Source organism: Artibeus jamaicensis, unplaced genomic scaffold (assembly GCF_021234435.1).
Source record: "Artibeus jamaicensis isolate MK-2021 breed Jamaican fruit bat unplaced genomic scaffold, CSHL_Jam_final scaffold_847, whole genome shotgun sequence".
NCBI lineage: Eukaryota > Metazoa > Chordata > Mammalia > Chiroptera > Phyllostomidae > Artibeus > Artibeus jamaicensis.
Window position 1 is genome coordinate 4,433,333 of NW_026522057.1, and position 18,989 is coordinate 4,452,321.

At 36.0% G+C, this 18,989-nt stretch overlaps 1 protein-coding gene across 5 annotated transcripts in view; it reads left to right on the top strand.

Annotated features, from left to right (window-relative positions):
• The window catches only part of SCMH1 (Scm polycomb group protein homolog 1), a 143,537-nt gene that overhangs the window by 16,367 nt on the left and 108,181 nt on the right, over positions 1-18,989 (top strand). For 4 of the 5 annotated variants that reach the window (XM_037149406.2, XM_037149408.2, XM_037149414.2 and 1 more), the window contains exon 2: positions 15,110-15,190. The exons of the other annotated variant lie outside the window; for it this stretch is intronic. The gene's annotated coding sequence lies outside the window, so the exon portion shown is untranslated. The remainder of the gene's footprint in view (positions 1-15,109; positions 15,191-18,989) is intronic. 5 annotated transcript variants of the gene reach the window in all.

Here is an 18,989-nt window from a genome sequence, read left to right on the forward strand (position 1 = left end):
GCCTCTAGAACTGTGCAAGGATGAATTTCTGTTGTTTATTACATCCAGTATATGGTACTTTGTTATGGCAGCCCTAAGAAGCTAAAATAGTTACTTGGAGGTACTGTAGTCATTAGTGAAAGACAGTGAATATATGTGGTATCTCTTGGCATCCACAGGATTTTCTGCCATTTCTCTTCTTTTAAACCGTATTTGTGTCTAGGTGCATTATAAAGTTTACCGCATTTCACTGTGTATAATGCACACCGATGTTTTTGTGTGCATTATACACAGGATTATTATACCCAGTATTATAACCATGGTATGTGATCATTATACCCATGTATAATGGCATCTTTATTTTTCCCTCAAAAATTTGGGCCAAAAAAAGACCATGGCAAAATATGGTACTTTTGTTGTGTTAACAGCTTATAAGGTGGTTTGATCTCAGGAGAGTACCTTTAAAGCATTAGTAGGGATGCTTTGGTAGCAAGAAACCTTTTTTTTTTTTTTTTACTTATTTTTAAATTTTTATTGTATTTTTTTCCATTACCATTTAACCCCCTTATGCTCCGCTTCCATGTAATCACCACACTGGTGTCCACGTCCATGAGTCTTTTTTCCTTTTTGCTCAATCCCTCCATCCCTTAACCTCCCCCCCCCACCGCCCTGCCACCATAGCTGTCATCCTGTTATCTATGAGTTAGTTTCCATTTTGCTTCTTAGTTCTGTTTGTTCATTAGATTCCACATATAAGTGAAATTGTGTGGTACTTGTCTTTCTCTGACTGGCTTATTTCACTTAGCATAATGTTTTCCAGGTCCATCCATGCTGTCCCAAAGGATAGAATTTTCTTTTTTACAACTGAGTAGTATTCCATTGTGTAAATGTCCTATAGTTGTTTTATCCGCTCATCTACTTGGGCTGCTTCCATATCTTAGCAATTTTAAATAATGCTGCAGTGAACATAGTGTTGCTTGTAGTCTTTCAAATTAGTGTTTTGGGTTTCTTTGAATAAATTCCCAGAAGTGGGATCATTGGGTCAAAGGGTAGATCCATTTTTAGTTTTCTGAAATATCTCCATACTGCCTTCCACGGTGGTTGCACCAGTCTGCATTCCCACTAACAGTGCAAAAGGGTTCCCCTTTCTCCACATCCTTGCCAGCACTTGTTTGTAGATTTATTGATGATAGCCATTCTGACAGGTGTGAGGTGATAATCTCATTGTGGTTTTAATTTGCATTTTTCTGATGATTAGTGACATTGAGCATCTTTTCATATGTTTATTGGCTATCTGTCTGTTCTCTTTGGAGAAGTGTCTATTCAGATCCTTAGCACATTTTCTAATTGGATTGTTTGCTTTTTGGTGTTGAGTTTTATAAGTTCTTTATAAATTTTGGATATCAACCCCTTATCAGATGTATTGGCAAATATGTTCTCCCATTCTGTGGGTTGTCTTTTTATTTTGCTGATGGTCTCCTTTGCTGTGCAAAAGCTTTTTAATTTGATGTAGTCTCATTTGTTTATTTCTTCTTTTGTTTCCCTTGCCTGGGGAGATGTATCAAATAAAATATTGCTATGAGCAATGTGTGAGATTTTACTGCCTATGTTTTCTTCTAGGACCGAGGAGCCTTTAAACTTTTGAAGGGTTAGAGCTTTAGTTTTACAGACCTTCCTTCTGCTAGAAAGCCTAGTACTGGCTCTTGGTTTCCTTCTCATCTAGGTGACATGGGAAAGCTACAGTGGCACTTCAGTTAGCTTTTGGATAGGCATTTGACCCATAAATTATGAATTACATAATGAGTCCTTTATCATTACTTCTAATGGACATCTGTGATTTTCAGTTTTGAGTTATTTTTTAACAATACATTCTTTGCCTCTACTAATAAGGACCTGTGCCTTTTTGAATTCCCCCTAATGCCAGTCACATAGTTTGCAGGTCTGTTATAAGATACTCTATAAATGCTGTTTTATCTGTGGCATTGCTAGTGAGAGACCAGCTCTAATGATAAATAAGAGATGTTAGTTGCCAGAGCTGTCATTTCAATTTATCTTGCTTGCACTGAGCTCATTAATAAATTGCCACAATGGTAATATGAAAGTAATGAACCTTCTGGAGGCCCAGCTGGGGCACAGTGTGCTAGCAGGGACCTTCAGGGCAACTGCCATTGTTATAGACAGTTCAGATAAAGGATTTCAGGCTTCTCCTGCCCCCTTTGAAATAGTTATATTTTGCAAAATCGAAATCCTTTTTCCTACTTTTGTACTTTTTAATTTAGTGGATTTGAATTTAACTCAGCATATACCTGATGCCTAGTATTGTCAGGCAGTGTATTAGACCTTAGGGATGTAAACATGAATAAAACATCCCTTAGGGCTTCACTGTCAAATAGGATGTAGAGGCATATAAACAAATAATTGTAATACCATATTTAAATGTTGCAAATAGAACCCAATATCAACATAGCACAGAAGAAGAAATGATTATCTAAGGAAAGGTGCTAAGAAGTTTGAGAAAGAGGAGATACATTGATTTCTGAGTTAAATTTTGAAGGTTGAGTTACAAACTGAGAAATTGAATGTATAACGGGAAAAGGGACTTCATTATAGATGAGTTGAGGGACAGTAGACCATTTAGAATAACTTAGGGGAGGAAGGTAAAAAGAAGGAGAAAATGGGTAGATGAGGTTGGAGAAGTAAGTGCTGGGGCCAGATCATAAAGAATTTAGGTTTTGAAGGGCTACACATGCAATGCCAAGGACTTCGGTGGATTTCATTCTATAGGCTATATGAATCCACTGAAGGATTTTAAACAGAGAGGCAATATGATTGACTTTTTGTTTTACAAGGGCTACTCTGGTTGCCATACACATGGTGGAATGGAAGTAGAGAAGAGGTCAGTCAGAAGGCTATTGGTTAGTTTTGTGGAAGCAAAACAAAATATACTGCTAAGTATACTATGCATACTATACTGCAAAGTAACAACATAGTATACTGCAAAGAGCATGATCTAGATTGTTTAACATCCCAGTTCAGACACCTAACTGTAACTCTGATGTTTCCTCATTGGTGAAATGGGAATAATAGCAATCTCTTACTAGATATTATAGAAAATCATATGAAGTAACATATATACATGGAATTACACCCATGAGCTGAGTATAAATCTTAGATGTTATATATTTTTAATAAAGATTTTATTTATCTATTTTCAGGGAGAGGGGAAGGGAAGGAGAAAGACAGAGAGGGAAACATCAATGTGTGGTTGCCTTTCACCCGCCCCCTTGCTGGAGACATGGCCTGCAACCCAGGCATGTGCCCTGACTGGGAACCCAACCAGTGACCTTTTGGTTCACCAGCCTGCATTCAATCCACTGAGATACACCAGCCAGGACAGATGTTATATTTTTAACTTCTCTTTTTGTTGACTTTTAGGTAACTTTATAACCAAGCATGGGATTTTTATTTTTCTTCTACCACTCTGTCCCAGTAAAAGAGAGAAATCAGAACATTTACCAACATTTTATATTCATATTAAGATTCATATTTTAGGGGGTTCCAAACATTTAAAAAATATAACTAAAGCTTTTTCTTTATTTAAAGATTTTATTTATTTTTTATTAGAGAGAGGGGAAGGGAGGGAGAAAGAGAGGGAGGGAAAGCTCTATGCAGGAAAGAAACATTAATGCAGGAGAGAAACGTTGATTGGTTGTCTCTCCTACATGCTCTGACCCTGGGGACTGAACCCACAACCCAGGCATGTGCCTTGATTGGAAAAGAACTGGTGACCTTTCCCTTTGCAGGACAATCCCAACCATCTGAGCCATGCCCAGTCTGGGCCTAATTAAAGCTTTTTCCTTCGGCCACCCTGCCAGACTCTCAGTTGGAGAATCAGGCTTAGTATCTTTGAGTTGGTGGTACAAAAGGCAAAGACTGGATGGAGCCTTAGCTCAGCAAATGAGCTTTTTAGCTGAGAAACAGCATCAGTTTACTCTGCCTTTGTTTCTTAAACACTCTGCAAATGTTTAATAAGGATAACGTGAGTAGGTGTACTAGCCACCTATGTATCTATTGTGAGAATCACATCCTTTCTGTAAGTAAACATTCATTAAACTAACTATGGCTCCACTACAAAGAGTGTAGAAATGAGTCAGAGCTGGATCCTAATTTCAAGGGAATTATAGTGCTAAAATAACTGTAAAAGATGTATACAAATAACTAACACAAATAAGATAATATGTTAGTCATTTAACTTTGGAAATAATAAAGGCGTGAAACTAGAATTTGTTTATATTTTGTATAGTATATTGTAAAAATATGTTTTATAAAATATATTTCATATGTTCTTATTTAAATTGCTTCTCCAAGTAAAGCTGGAATAGAATCACTTTCTTAGATACTTGTGGAAAATAAATGATAAAGATAGATTTAGATTTTAGGAAGATTTTTAAACCTGTATGCATTTTTTGATCCCAGGTTTAATATTCACTAATTAAGGTATTTTCTGAGACTTAGGGGTAAGGTGGGGTGTATGTGTGTAATGGAGATAATATGATTTGCCTTTCAGATTTGTTGTGATGAAGTGATCGTATATGTAAAAGTGCTAAAAAAACAATGTTGGTTCTTTCCTTTTAGTCTCTTTGTTCTAGCCTACCCAACTTTACACTGTTTCCCAATGTTGAGTTTTGAGACAGCAGCTTCTCTGAGATGTTTTAAAGTAGTCTTTTTTACTTGTGAAAAATTTCAAACATGCAACAAAATTAAAAGGATTTTGCAATTAAAGACATTATGTTCACCTCCTGAATTTTACCATTACTTGTAAATATTACATGTCTGTTTATATGTCCCCCTACCTATCCAGCTATATTGAAATTTTTCTGGTGATTATTTAGGACTTTTCTGAAAGAGGTTTAAATTAATTTGGGAAGCCAGGAGTGCCAATACATTTCAAATATTTATAGTTAAATTATATCTTTTCTATTTGCATTGCTTGTTCTTATAAAGAATTTTATTTACTAGGTTATTCATTATTTGGATCTCTTTGTACTATCTGTGCTCCTAGCCAGTCATTTCTAACTCATCCCATTGCATCCTGTGGGTGCCGTCGGTTAAGCTTTTTTCAGTGTCACATTTAGAGTAGGTTCTTTATGGTAGTCTTTGTTGTCTTTTTCTCCTTTTAAAGTATCTTTAAAATTAATTTGAAAAGATACTGTATGTTTTGTGCCTCATGGCAAACAATGTAGCTAGAAGCTTTTCTTGATTAAGAGTAAGATGCTAGCTAGCACAGGTCTTAAAATCTCAGGTATCTCATTACTTTCCATCAACTCCCATTTCTTGTTTCTTAGCTTGGGTTTTTTCCCAGGACAGTTGATTTATTTAGTATGCCCTGGGAGTAAATAGAATCCTTTACCTACATTTGGTTAGAGGCTATCAGCAATGGATTGATTTTCTCCATTATATAGCACTATTTAGATTGTATGTCACAGAAATTCTTCAAAGTTTCTGATTCTTTGATGGTACTCTTCCCCATTTTCCAGGGCTGATAAATAGCTGGGTACTTACTCAAATTTTTAAAATATCATATTTTTAAGAGAGAATACATGTCTTTTAAATGAGTTTTAATCACGTAGAATTTGTCTTCATGTTACATGGATGTCTTTAACAAGCTGTGAGGACTATATTGAGAAAAGTCTATGCAATCAAGACAGGACATATGATAGAGAAAATCATCATATGGTTAGTGCTAGAAGCCTCTAACCAAACATAGGTAAAAGACTGTGTTTATTCCTAGGGCATACTAAATAGCCCAGTTTTCCTGGAAAAACCTTAAACTTCAGAAACAAGAAGTGGGCCAAGATACCTTGCTTTGAATTCAAGCTCCACCATTTACTAGATTAGTAAATTTACTACTAACTGTGTAACTTTGTGCAAATTTTAAGATACCTCTCTGCAATGGTTTCCTCATCAATAAAATTAGATAATATAATAGTATCTATCTTACTGGATTGTGAGAATTGAACAATTTAGTGCAAACACTTAGAACCATGCTTGGTACATAGTAAGTGCTTAACATTTAATTTTGTTATTTATTTCCTCTAGATATGGATTGTCTAACACAATAGCCATGAATTTAGTGTGACTGAAGTACTAATTTTAAATCTTATTTATTAAATTTAAATGTAAAAACTGATTCTTGATATACTTATTGGAAAAATTTCAAGTATGTTTTGGTTCGCAGGCCCGTGCTCAATCCACTGAGCTACACCAGCCAGGGCTTTTCAAGTATGTTTTGAATAACAGTATATGAATCTTTTTCAACTATAAATTTATGTAATATTAATACAGGTCAAGTATTTCTAATAAAAATTTAGCATCTGAATTGAGATATGCTATAATACACACCAGATTTTGGAGACAATATAAAAAAGAATGTAAAGTATTTTCATTGACTTTTATAATGATTACTGGCTGAAATGATATTTCAATATATTGTGTTAATTAAAATTCATAATTAAAATAACTTATCTTTTTTAACTTTAAAAACTGTGACTACTGTAGAAAAGTTAAACCAACATACTGGGCTCGAATTATATTTCTGTTGGACAACACTGCTCTAGAGCATGGGGCTGAGGGGAAGAGGAGTGGAAGAAGCATGTGGACTGGAGAGGTACTTTTTCTAATTATACAAATACCCACAGAGGTTCTGAAAAACCTTCACCTGGTGGAGCCTCCCTTCCCATCAAATTAATCCTAATTCCTACCCTCTTGCTGAAAATCAGTGCTTTCAATGAGCCTGCCCTCACTGATTAAGTGTTTTGTATTCTTCAGATATGTGAGGGTAGGAAAAAAGTTATGAATCACTGCTCTGTGTTAAAGAGCATTGCACCAGTTAGACACCTCTCAGTGATTTTTAAGTATATTTTATTGACTATGCTATTACAGTTGTACCAATTTTTTTCTCCTGTTTATCACTCTCCTCCCTGCACTGCCTCCTACTGTCCAGCATTTCCTCCCCCACTTAGTTCATTCCGTGAGTTGTACATATAAGTTCTTTGGCTTCTCCATTTCCTATACTGTTCTTAATCTCCTTCTGTCTATTTTGTGCCTACCTATTATGCTTCTTATTCCCTGTACCTTTTCCCTGCTATTCCTTCCCCTTCCCACTGATAACCCTCCACATGATCTCCATTTCTGTGATTCTGTTTCTGTTTTAGTTGTTTGCTTAGTTTTTGTTTTTCAGGTTCAGTTGTTGATAGTTGTGAGTTTATTGTCATTTTACTGTTTGTATTTTTTATCTTCTTCTTTTCCTTAGATAAGTCCCTTTAACATTTCATATAATAAGAGTTTGGTAATGATGAACTCCTTTAACTTGACCTTATCTGGGAAGCACTCAACTGCCCTTCCATTATAAATGATAACTTTGCTGGATAGTGTAATCTAGGATATAGTCCTTGCCTTTCATGATTTTGAATACTTCTCTCTAGCCCCTTCTTGCCTGTAAGGTTTCTTTTGAGAAATCAGCTGATAGCCTTATGGGAGCCTCTTGTTGCTTTTAAGATTCCCTCCTTATCTTTAATCTTGGATAACTTGATTATGATGTGTCTTGGTGTGTTACTCCTTGGGTCCAATTTCTTTGGGACTCTCTGGGCTTCCTAGACTTCCTGGAAGTCTGTTTCCTTCACCAGATTGGGGAAATTTTCCTTCATTATTTGTTCAAGTAAGTTTTCAATATTTTGCTCTTCATCTTCTCCTTCCTGCACCCCCATGATTCAGATATTGGAACACCTAAAGTTCTCCCATAGGTTCCTAAGCCTCTCCTTATTTTTTTGAATTCTTATTTCTTCATTCTGTTCCAGTTGGATATTTATTTCTTCCTTCTGTTCCAAATCATTTATTTTTTAAAAGATTTTATTTATTTATCTTTAGAGAGGAAGGGAAGGACAGAAGGAGAGAAATATCAATGTGTGGTTGCCTCTCATTAGTCCCCTGCTGGGAACTGGCCTGCAACCCAGGCATGTGCCCTGACTGGGAATCGAACCGTGATCATGTGGTTCACAGGCCTGCACTCAATCCACTGAGCTACACCAGCTAGGGCCAAATCATTGATTTGAGTTCCAGTTTCCTTCCCTTCAATGTTGGTTCCCTGTATATTTTCCTTTATTTCACTTTGTGTAGTCTTCGTTACTTCCTTCATTTTGCGACTGAGCTCAGTCAGTTCTGTGAACATCCTGATTACCAGTGTTTTGAATTCTGCATCAGATAGGTTATCTATCTCCTCATCACTTAGTTCTTTTTCTGGAGTTTTGATCTATTCTTTCATTTGGGCCGTATTTCTTTGTCTCAGTGCTCCGAGACAAAATCAGTCTGGATGATCGTTTCTTCAACTCCTTGGTTGTTGGACTTCCATGCAAATGCTTTCCTGGCAGTTTTGGTTGTTCTTTATTTTTAAATCAGTTGTTATCCTTTATATGGTTGTGCAAGGAAGCAAAGTGTTTCTGCCTATGCCTTCATCTTAGCCAGAACTCACCTGTCAGTGATTCTGATGAAGTAAATATCTGGAGTTCTCTGAACTAGTACGACTATATAAAATTGTTCTCAGGAATAAAGTCTCCCACTAACCCTGGTCCAGTGAACCCTAGAGACTTAAAATGAGGGAGAATTAAAGTAGGTTTTAATTAAGGGATAAATTGCTGGGTCAAAAGCTGAGGAAGTAGAGAAAGGCATTTTGTGTTCTGCAAGCTAAATTTCTGGAATTAAAAAATAAAACCTCTCCTGGCTAGTACAGCTCAGTGGATTGAGCGCAGGCCTGTGAACCAGAGGTCACAGGTTTCATTCCCAGTCAGGGCATATGCCTGGGTTGCAGGCCAGGTTCCCTAGTAGGGGCCATGTGAGAGGCAACCACACATTGATGTTTCTCTCCCCATCTTTCTCCCTCCCTTCCCCTCTCTCTAAAAATAAATTTAAAAAATTTAAAAGGAAGCAAGTAATGAAGGCATAAATAAGTGGAACAACAAATTGATGTTCTTCTCTCTCCCTTCTGCTCTCTCTCCAAAATCAGTCAATAAAATTTTTTTAAATTAAAAATAAATAAATAAATAAATAAAACCTCAAGAATCCAGGCAACTGGACATACTTTTTTTCATCTCCAATGCCTCTTTGTCCCTACTTGTTCTATGGTTATTTACAGAGGTTTTCTGACTTGTTTAAAGTGTCATTATTCTCAGTAGTTAACACAAAAAAGATTCCTACTAAATACTGAGTAACTAAGCAAATGGTAACACTTGTCTGCCTTAGCTGTTTGGAATGCTTATTATATATTCTTTTTGTATCATCCCCAAATAATTTTTTACATCAATGATATGCCTTAGCTTAATACCACTCAATGATTATTCCATGCTCTCTCAGTGAAGTTAGTTTTTATAGAGAAGTGAGCCCTTTCCTTAGATTGCTATACTTTTTTGGATTTACATAAGACACTTTTATTGTTACAGTGAAGAAAGAGCTAGTCTCAAAGTTTCCTAACCAGAAATGGGTATTAGGGTAATTGCCTGAGGAGCTTGCAGGAAGACAGTTGATACTATTTGTTAAATTTTTCTTATTTCAATAGTAACAGGATTTTCTATGAAGCTATAAAATCAGACACTTGTAGAGGAGGAGGATGAGGGAACAGAAGCATGCAGCTAGTTTGTAATAAATATAGTACCTGGGAAGGCGCTATAGAGTTCTAACCTCCTGGTTTTCAGATGAAGAATTTGAAGCCTTGAAGAAGTGGCTACTCAGTGACGAAGAATGGACCAGGCCAAGTTTAGATCTAAGTTGCCTCTCAGTTTCTTGGTACATAAAAAAGAATTGTCCCAAATATCTCCATGGCCTAAGCAGGGAGGATTTAATCTAGTTTCAGGGTTGTATCTCTGAGGAGGTAGTTTTCTATACAGGACTCTATCCTAATAGACTCTAGTAGAATAAAGTTGATCTTGAGATGTCTGGTACTGTGTGGCATAGACACCTTTCAAAGGTCTGCTTGGGCAGTGTGGACAGATAAGAGTGGTAAATGGGTTAATAGTCTCTTCTGGGCCCCCAAAGCAATATGAATCTGACCTCAGATTTTAATTTTGTTACCATGAAAAGCTTTTAAGTAGCTCCTATCTGCAGATGGTGACATTCAAATCTTCACTGTAGGAAACCTTGGGGAAATAAGTCACTTTTAGAAATTTGATGTTCTGAAGCTACAAGTTTGTTTTATTCTTTGCACATTAAAACTTTGTTTAAAAAAATCATTTTAGTTGGAAATTATTCTAAAATGGATTGTATTCTTTCTTCTTTTCAGTTTAGTTTTTGGGCCTAGTTTAACCTTTTCTTAATGACTTAGACCCTTATGGGTGTGTGTGTGTGTGTGTGTGTGTGTGTGTGTGTGTGTGTAAAGGGTACAAAGTTCCATGGGCTTTTAGTAGCCTGTTTCTAACTTTACTTTTTCCACAAGCCTATTTTAATACATATTTTTTTACAGAATGTAAAGTTTTTCAGGAATGTATAATGTAAAAACACCTGTATTTAATTCTGTGGATCTCAGTCAAAAAGGTTTGAAAATCACTGCCCTAAGTAGCTCCTTCTTTATGCTAATAATAATGTCTTATAGTTGCATAGTAACTATTTGTTAAACCTCTATACACATATATGGCCTAGGATAAGTAAACTAGGGAAGGGATTGACTTCCTGTTGTTTTTAAACTGTGTGGTAGGCAAGCATAATGGAACCTAAGAGAACATGAACTTTGAAATGAGACAGTCTTTAATTTTAGCCTTTCCTTTTAGTAGCCACGGTACCTTGGGTTCCTTAATCTAATTTCAGAACCACAGGTTTTTTAAAACCTTAAATGGGAAATGCTATAACTGTTAGGTGCTTAGATCATGTGATGAAGATAAAAATGCCTGGTAGGAGCACTGTGATCAGTCTCACAAACAAAATGTTGAGTGGAAGGAAGTGGACATAAAAGAGAGTACATGTGATGTAAGTATTTCTATAATGTTCAAAGCAGGCAAAACTAATCTACAATGATAGAAGTCAAGACAGCATTTACTCTTGAGTAGAGTAATGACTGGGAGATGATGCAAAGGGAGTATTTCAGGTGCTAGTAATGATCTCTTTCTTGGTTTGGAGACATATTGTAAAAGTTCACTGAGCTTCATACTCATGATTTGTGTGCTTTTTATTAGGTATGTTATACTTAGACAAAAAAGTTATTTTTAAAATGCTTAGCATAGAACCTAGCTTATAGTTGGTTCCCTTTCTTCTGTGATGGTTCCATTAAATTAACAATATGGAAGTTTATTTAGCAAAATGATCCTAGCCTACATTTTTTGGTAACCTTTCAATTTCTTTTTTCTGTTGTGGTTCTCTTTGTCTCCTAATCCTGGTTTTATATCTAAGCATGTTTATATTGATGGTAATCCTAAAATGGTGTAGTCGCAGTAGTTCAGGTCAGTCAGACATGGTGAAATTGAATGTCTGACCAGTGTGATCTAGGAGTAAATCAGGAATATGAATCTTGATTTGATGCTATTCTCTGATCATTATGTGATTTGATGTTTTGCTTCAAAAAAACCCCAAGATTTCTTTTTTCTTTTTAGAGAGAGGGAGAGGGAGGGAGAAAAAAAGGGAGAGAGAGATCTGTGCTTGAACAACTATAAAAAAAGGTGAAAAAAGAGAGAGAGAGAAACATTGCTCGGTTGCCTCTCCCACGCCCCCAAACAGGGGACCTGGCCCACAACCCAGGCATGTGCCCTGACCAGGAATAGAACCAGCGACCTTCCTCTTTGTGGGGCACTGTCCAACCCACTGAGCCACACCAGTCAGGGCTGATGTTTTGCTTTTTACATGGAGATTAAATGTGTATTTTTCTGAACTGTATAATCTAACTTTGTCTTCTATTAGACCAACTTCATTATTAAATGTTTTCATGGTGAGATATTAGGCTTACTCTTTTATCCCTAGCACTTTTAATACCAGCCAATTATAGTGTAGCAGGCTTAGAAATCCTAAACTGTCACACCCATTAACACCTTACAGATTTTTCTTAGCTTCTTAGCACTGAAATGGAACCATATTTATCATTTTTACCTTGTTGTTTATACTCATTTTGTACTACAAACATAGAAATAGAACTTGTGTACTTGGGAATTTATGCAAGATCCTGTTGTAAAAAACTTAGAATTGTTGAAAATTCAGTTTTAAAAAATTGAGAAAGTTATTTTTTTCTAGGCAATGTTTGTGATATAAAATAAGCCTATGATAGTCTCTGTCTTTAGGGATGATGGAATCCTGATGGAAGGAGAGGTTTGTGATGTAGGCAGAAAATGAATTTGTCTGCATTTGCTTTTGGTCTTTTTGACATTGGCTTTTTTAAAAAAAATTTATTGTTGTTCAATTACAGTTGTCCCCATTTCCCCCATTACTCTCCCCTGCCCTGCCCACTAGCAAGGCCTTCTAAACCACAGAGAACTGTGGTGATGCATGGACGCCAATGGAGCCAAGATACAGAGAACTGACTTGTGAGTGATCAGTAATATGACAAAAGGTTAGGGAGGTGAGGAAGTACCTCCTCTCTATCAGGTGCTTATTTATTTTCATTCATTAAAATAGTTAATGCCACTTAACCCTCACAGACCCTTCAGAGTAGATGCTATTATTTTTTCCCACTTTAAAGATACGTAAATTGAGGTCCAGTGACATTTAGTCACATGTCCAAGTTTACATAGTTAGTGACAGAATTAATATGCAAATCTAAAACCCATCTATACTACTTGCTATATGTAGATAGCAACATTATCCAAAGAAAGGATGTGTTTATCAAAACATAGCTTCAAAACATACTAAATGGGAGGTTATAAAGAAGACTAATTGGAGGTTCCATCTATGATTACCCAGGAAGGGGAATGCTATGACTCCAGGACTGAATTTCTTAAGAGTCCTGTGAGGCTTTTTGTATTCCTGTTAGAAGTTGGTTGAACAGGACTGTCACACTCTGCAGCAGAGTCACTTATTGGCTGTTTGGGTTTTTTGTATGTGATAAAATACACATAACAAATTTTACCTTTTAACTCAAGTACATTTCAATGTTAGGTAGCATTCACTAATCCATTTTCGCAGCTTTTCCATCATCCCAAATGGAAACCATGAACCTGTTAAATCATAACTCTCCATTACCCACCCTGCCCAGCCCCTGGAATTCATTTTACTTTCCATTTCTGTAAATTTGGCTATTCCAATTAACAAATATAAGCGGAATTACACAATATTTGTCACTTCAGTTTTGGCTCATTTTACTTAGCATAATGTTTTTGAGATTCATCATGTTATAGCAAAAATCAGAATTTTATTACTTTTTATGGCTGAATAATATTCCTGTGTGTGTGTGTGTGTGTGTGTGTGTGTGAGTGTGAGCGAGCATATACACCACATCTGTTTATCTGTTCATTTATTGATGGATACTTGGATTGCTTTTTCCCTTTGGCTATTGCGAGTAATGCTACTATGAACATTAGTGCACAAGTATCTGTTTCAGTCCTTGCTCTCAATTATTTGGGTATGTATCTGGGAGTAGAGTTGCTAGATAATATGGTAATCATACGGTAATTCTATGTTTAACTTTCTGAGATTTTCCACAGCACCTGTACCATTTTTCATTCCCACTAACAATTTGCAGGTATTCTAATTCTCCACATCCTCACCAGCACTTATTTTTATTTTCATAATAGCCCTTCTAATGGATGTGAGTGAAGTGGCATCTCATTGTAATTTTGACTTGCATTTCCCTAATGTTTTCTACTATGAGATTTATAATTTTAGCTCTTATGTTTAGGGCTTTGAGGCATTTTGAGTTAATGTTTGGTATAGTGTAAGGTAAACATTCTATTTTATTGTATGTTTAGCATTTGGGTATCCAAGTTTCCCATCATTATTTGCTGAAATGGGTATCTTTTTCCCAAATGTGAATGGTCTTGGCACCTTTGTTGAAAATCATTTTACTGTATAAGTTAGGGGTTATTTTGGGGGCCCTTTCTTCTATTCAATTTGTCTATATATCTGTCCTTATACCCATGTCACACTGTTTTGATTACTGTAGCTTTGTAGTAGGTTTTAAAATCAGGAGGTATGAGTCTGCCAAATTTGTTCTTCATTTTCAAGATTGTTTAAGCTATTTGGGGTTCTTTGAAATTTCACGTGAATTTTAGATGACTTTTTATATTTCTGCAAAAAAATCATTGGGATTTTGACAGGGATTGAGTCTTTAGATCACTTTGGGTATTATTGTCATCTTAACAATATTAGTCTTCCAATTTATGAACACAGATGTCTTTCCATTTATTTATGTTTTTTTTCCATTTTAATATTATCATTGACCATTTGACACCATCTACTGAGTCTTTGGGCTTTTCAAGTTTATTTATTTATTTACATTTAAGCCTACTCTACCTTTTTTTATTGTTGTTTAAGTACAGTTGTCCCCATTTCCCTCCCCACCCCACCCATCCCCACCTCCCACCCTCCATCCTACCCCCTTTTGGCTTTTGTCTATGTGTCCTTTATACATGTTCCTTGATGACCCTTCCCCTCTTTTTCCCCATTATACCCGCCTCCTCCCTTCTGGTTACTGTCAGTTCTAAGCCAGGCAGTGAAAGACAAATACCATATGACCTCAACCAATAAGTGGAACCTAATCAACAAAATAAACAAGTGAGCAAAATATAACCAGAGACATTGAAATATTTATGTTTCCTTTAATATTTTTCAACAGTGTTTTGTAGTTTTCAGTGTACAATATTTTAGTTCATTTGGCTGTTATATTTCTCGCAGTAAGTTAATAAACATTCTAATTTACCTATCATTGTTTAATGACCCAAGATCTGTCAAGAGTCTATTCTATTTTTAACATAATTAGGATTCTGAACCTACAAAGATGAGGGAAGGATCCCAGAAATTGGAAACATAACCAAATCACAGCCCTTGGAAAGGCCTGCCTGAGTGTCCAGACTGCTGGTTTCCTCTGATAAAATCCTAATTTCACCGTACATCCTCTTTTCTCTACAATAGTTTGTTCACATTTCTAATTTTTTCTGTCTTTTGCTTCTAGATTTCTCCATCTTACTAAAGAGAAATGATTTCCTATTTGGTATAGCCGATGGTACCATGCAAAAATCAGATCCTCGAAAAGGTCAGAACCTGTATTTATACATAGTAGAAATAGAGTTATCCTCTATTAGGTTGTGTATGAATGTGTGTATCACAAAAAGTGACTACAGTGAATAAAAGAATCTCACCCTTTCTTGCCAACTTAATCCTGCAATTTTAACAAGGCCGGCACATCATTTATACAGCTCTTTACAGTTTGCAAAGTACTCTTCACACAGTTATACAGTCTCTACAGTAATCTTATGAAATGGTACTATTCCTATTCCTGTTTTATGGAAACAATATGGGGTTATGAGACTTATTCAAAATCTTAACTCTGAACAGCAAGATTTATTCCTAGATCTTTAGCCTCTAAATTTTGCCCTTCTTACTACATATGAACTTACTACATCATAAGCTCATAATCAGTATCAGAATTTAGTAAACATGTAAGTGTTGAAGCTGTATGAACATTGGAAATAATGTATGTAAAAGTCTGAAAAATGTTAAAATCCCTTTTATATATAAAATACCAATAAGAAATGAGATCTTGATATTGAATGTCTAATATAATCTTTGGGGTGACACCAAATGCTTCCATGTGTAATACACCATTGTCTTAGTAGGGCAGATGAGTCTGTTCACAAGTTTCTGCCTACCTACTTACCTGTTCTCATCTCATTCAGTTGCTGTCATTTGTCTCTGTAGCTTACCCCTTTAAATCTATAATAAATTATGGACTGTTATCCAAATATGCTATGCATTTCTAGGAATTATGATGTGGTACCACTGGTATTAGTAATCTTCCCTGTTCTAGAAGCATGAGCCAGATGCATTCTAAAAAGCATTAGCTTCTCCTGTGCTCTGGATCATACCTCTGTAAGCCTCTGGAAAGGATAAACATTATACATAGTTCAAGCCTACTAGGATGGCCTGTAAGACAAAGGTAGCCATGGCTTTTCTGCATTTTCATTAGCCACTTATTGTTTGCTGCTTGGCCTGTTAAAGAAGATAGTGATATTCTCTTGGGATTCTTCTCTCTGTGCATGTGCAGAGATGCATAATTGCTACAGAGAGTGGGGGGAGGGACGATCACCAAATAGAGAGAGATTTGCTCCATCTTCTTTGTTCACATCTGCTGCAAGACAGAATTCACTGGTCTCTTTAAGAAAGTGATTGCCTAGCTTACTTCCCCGCCTCCCCTCTTCTGGGGGATCATCCCAGAGGAATATTACCATCTTATCACACTCATCTCTGAATGGAACAAAGTAAATGAGAGCTGGAGGCAGAGGACCATTTGAAAGGCACTAGGAATACTTCCTAAGAAGAGAGTGGCTGATCAGTGGCACATCTCAGATCAGTCTCCAGCCTCCTCCGTAGCTTGTCCTCCATGACCACAGTGGGATAGTCCTGCTCCCAGTGTTTCAATTTAATTTCTGTGCATATTGGCATAGAATTATGGCTTATTAAAACCACACTGTTATATAACACTGAAAGAGTTCTGTTTTGTAATGGGTTTTCAGAAGTATGTTTAATATTTCTCCAGTTTTCATTCTTCCTTCCTTGGTCTCTTCTGCCCTTCCTTCCCCAGCATGTAAACCTGCATTACTTTTGTATTTTCCAAGCTCTGTGAATATTTAAATCATGGTAGCAATGGGCATCCTTTGTTTAAACTAATTTTACCTCATTAAATCCCAGACTGTGCCTAATCTTATTCAGTGTCCAGATCAAGTAAAATGGGTAGAACATCTACATTCACACCTGGTTGTAGTTCTTCCCAAGCAGGCTATTTTATGTTGGAAGTGATTATATGGTTTCTTTTTTATTTGTTTATTTGTTTTAAGGGGAGAGAGAGTGATATTAAAAGCATAGTTTTTGTGTTCAAATCCTGCCTTTTTTTCTAACCTTTTAGAAAGTTAATCATCTCCCTGGTATTATTTCCTTATTTGTAAAAAGGGGTAATGATACCATACTAAGTGGTATTAAACTGGAGAGGGCGGTGTTATTGAAATACTTAGCACAATATCTGGCACATAATAAACACTTAAAATACAAACTACATAATGCTAATAATTGCTATTTTAATATACAAGTGATAATTTACAACTGAATTTTTTCTTAATATCACAGTATATGAAGAATTTTTTTCTACTTTTTGTTGCTTCAAAGTATGACCTGTTGTGATTGTTTTGTCACATTTAAAAAGGATGCTTCCATAGCCTTGTAGATTTTTCTGTTGCTTATTACCTTTCAAAGGCTTCCAGAAATACTAGAATCTTTACACTGTCAAGATCTGTACTGTTCAGTAGAGTAGCCACTGGACATGCATCTAGTTAAATTCAATAAAAATTAAATACAATTAAAATGCAGCTGTTCAGTCACACTAGATGCATTTCTCCTACTGGATGTCACATGTGGCTAGTGGCTGCCCAGTTGACAATGGAGAAATAGAACATTTCCATTATCACTGAAAGTTCTATTGAATGGCACTGCTTTAGGTATTACTAGTCTATGCTCTTACACTCTTTTATCAGAAATCAGAGTGCCTATTTTCTAGGATGTTCCAGAAACTACTGGACATCAGGGCTCTGGACATTGAAGGATTGAGGTTACTCTTCTTACTCCAGCCTCTTAGTGTCATTACTGTGTTTTAAAATAAATACAGAGACTTTAATTTCCCCCAAGATCACATTACCTTAATTTTTAAATGTCCCAGTCAAGAGTAAGAGAGGAAGCCAAAGGGAAAAGAAGCAAAGTAAAAGTAATTGTAGCACATATTCCTATATTAGTTACGAAAGTTGTGAGAATTAGCATCCTTAGATGCTTGTCCTTTTGGCAAGTACACATTGTGTTATTCACAGGATGAGTTTTCTCTCTGAGAAGGGTAGTAAACACGTTTTTCCTTAATAATCTCTATTATCTATATTATGCACTTTAAAAAGCCATCTTTTTATTTTTCACAACAACCCAGTGGAGCAAATAGCATTAGCATTACCATTCCCATTTTTTTTTTACTGATAAAAAACTGAGGCAGTTACTTGCCTAAAGCATTTAAGGAAAAATAGTCTTTAAGGAAAAATAGAGTTAAGATTCAAAACAGGATAAAAGTGAACTTCCAGTTAAGTATTTTATTTTCTTTTGTTTTTTATTTTGTAAAAGAAAAAGTGAAGTTTCTTTAGAGCAACTTGGAAACCAATGACTGTTTCATGAAGTCCTCTCAGAGAATTACTATAGTCTCATTTGTCCTATGACCCATGTGTATTAGTCAGGGAGGGCTGCTGTAACAAAATACCACAGGCTGGGTGGCTGAAATAACAGAAATTTATTTTCTCCCAGTTCCTAAGGCTGGAAGTCTAAGATCATGGTGTTAGCAGGGCTGGTTTCTGATGAGGCATCTCTCCTTAGGTTATAGACAGGTGTCCTCACCCAGCCTTTCTCTGTATGTGTTTGTGGGGATAAGGGGAGGAGAGATATCTCTGGTCTCTCTTTCTTTTTTTATAAGGATACCATTCCTGTCAGAGTAGGGCCGACCCCTATGACCTCATTTAATCTTAGTTATTTCCTTAAAAGTCCTATCTCTCAACACAGTCACATTGGAGATTATAATTTAACATATGAATTTTGTGGGAACACAGATCAGTTCATAACATCATGGTAATGGTGTTTAGTATCTTTTGGTTTTTCTGGCTTAACTTGGTTAATTGGAAACTATGTTTATATTCAACATTTTCATGGAACCAGATGCAGCAAATATTTTTATCTCTGGATATTAAGGCTTAGTTAAATTAAACCCATAGTACTTACTATAAGGTACTCTCCCACCCTGAGATATTCTAATAGGC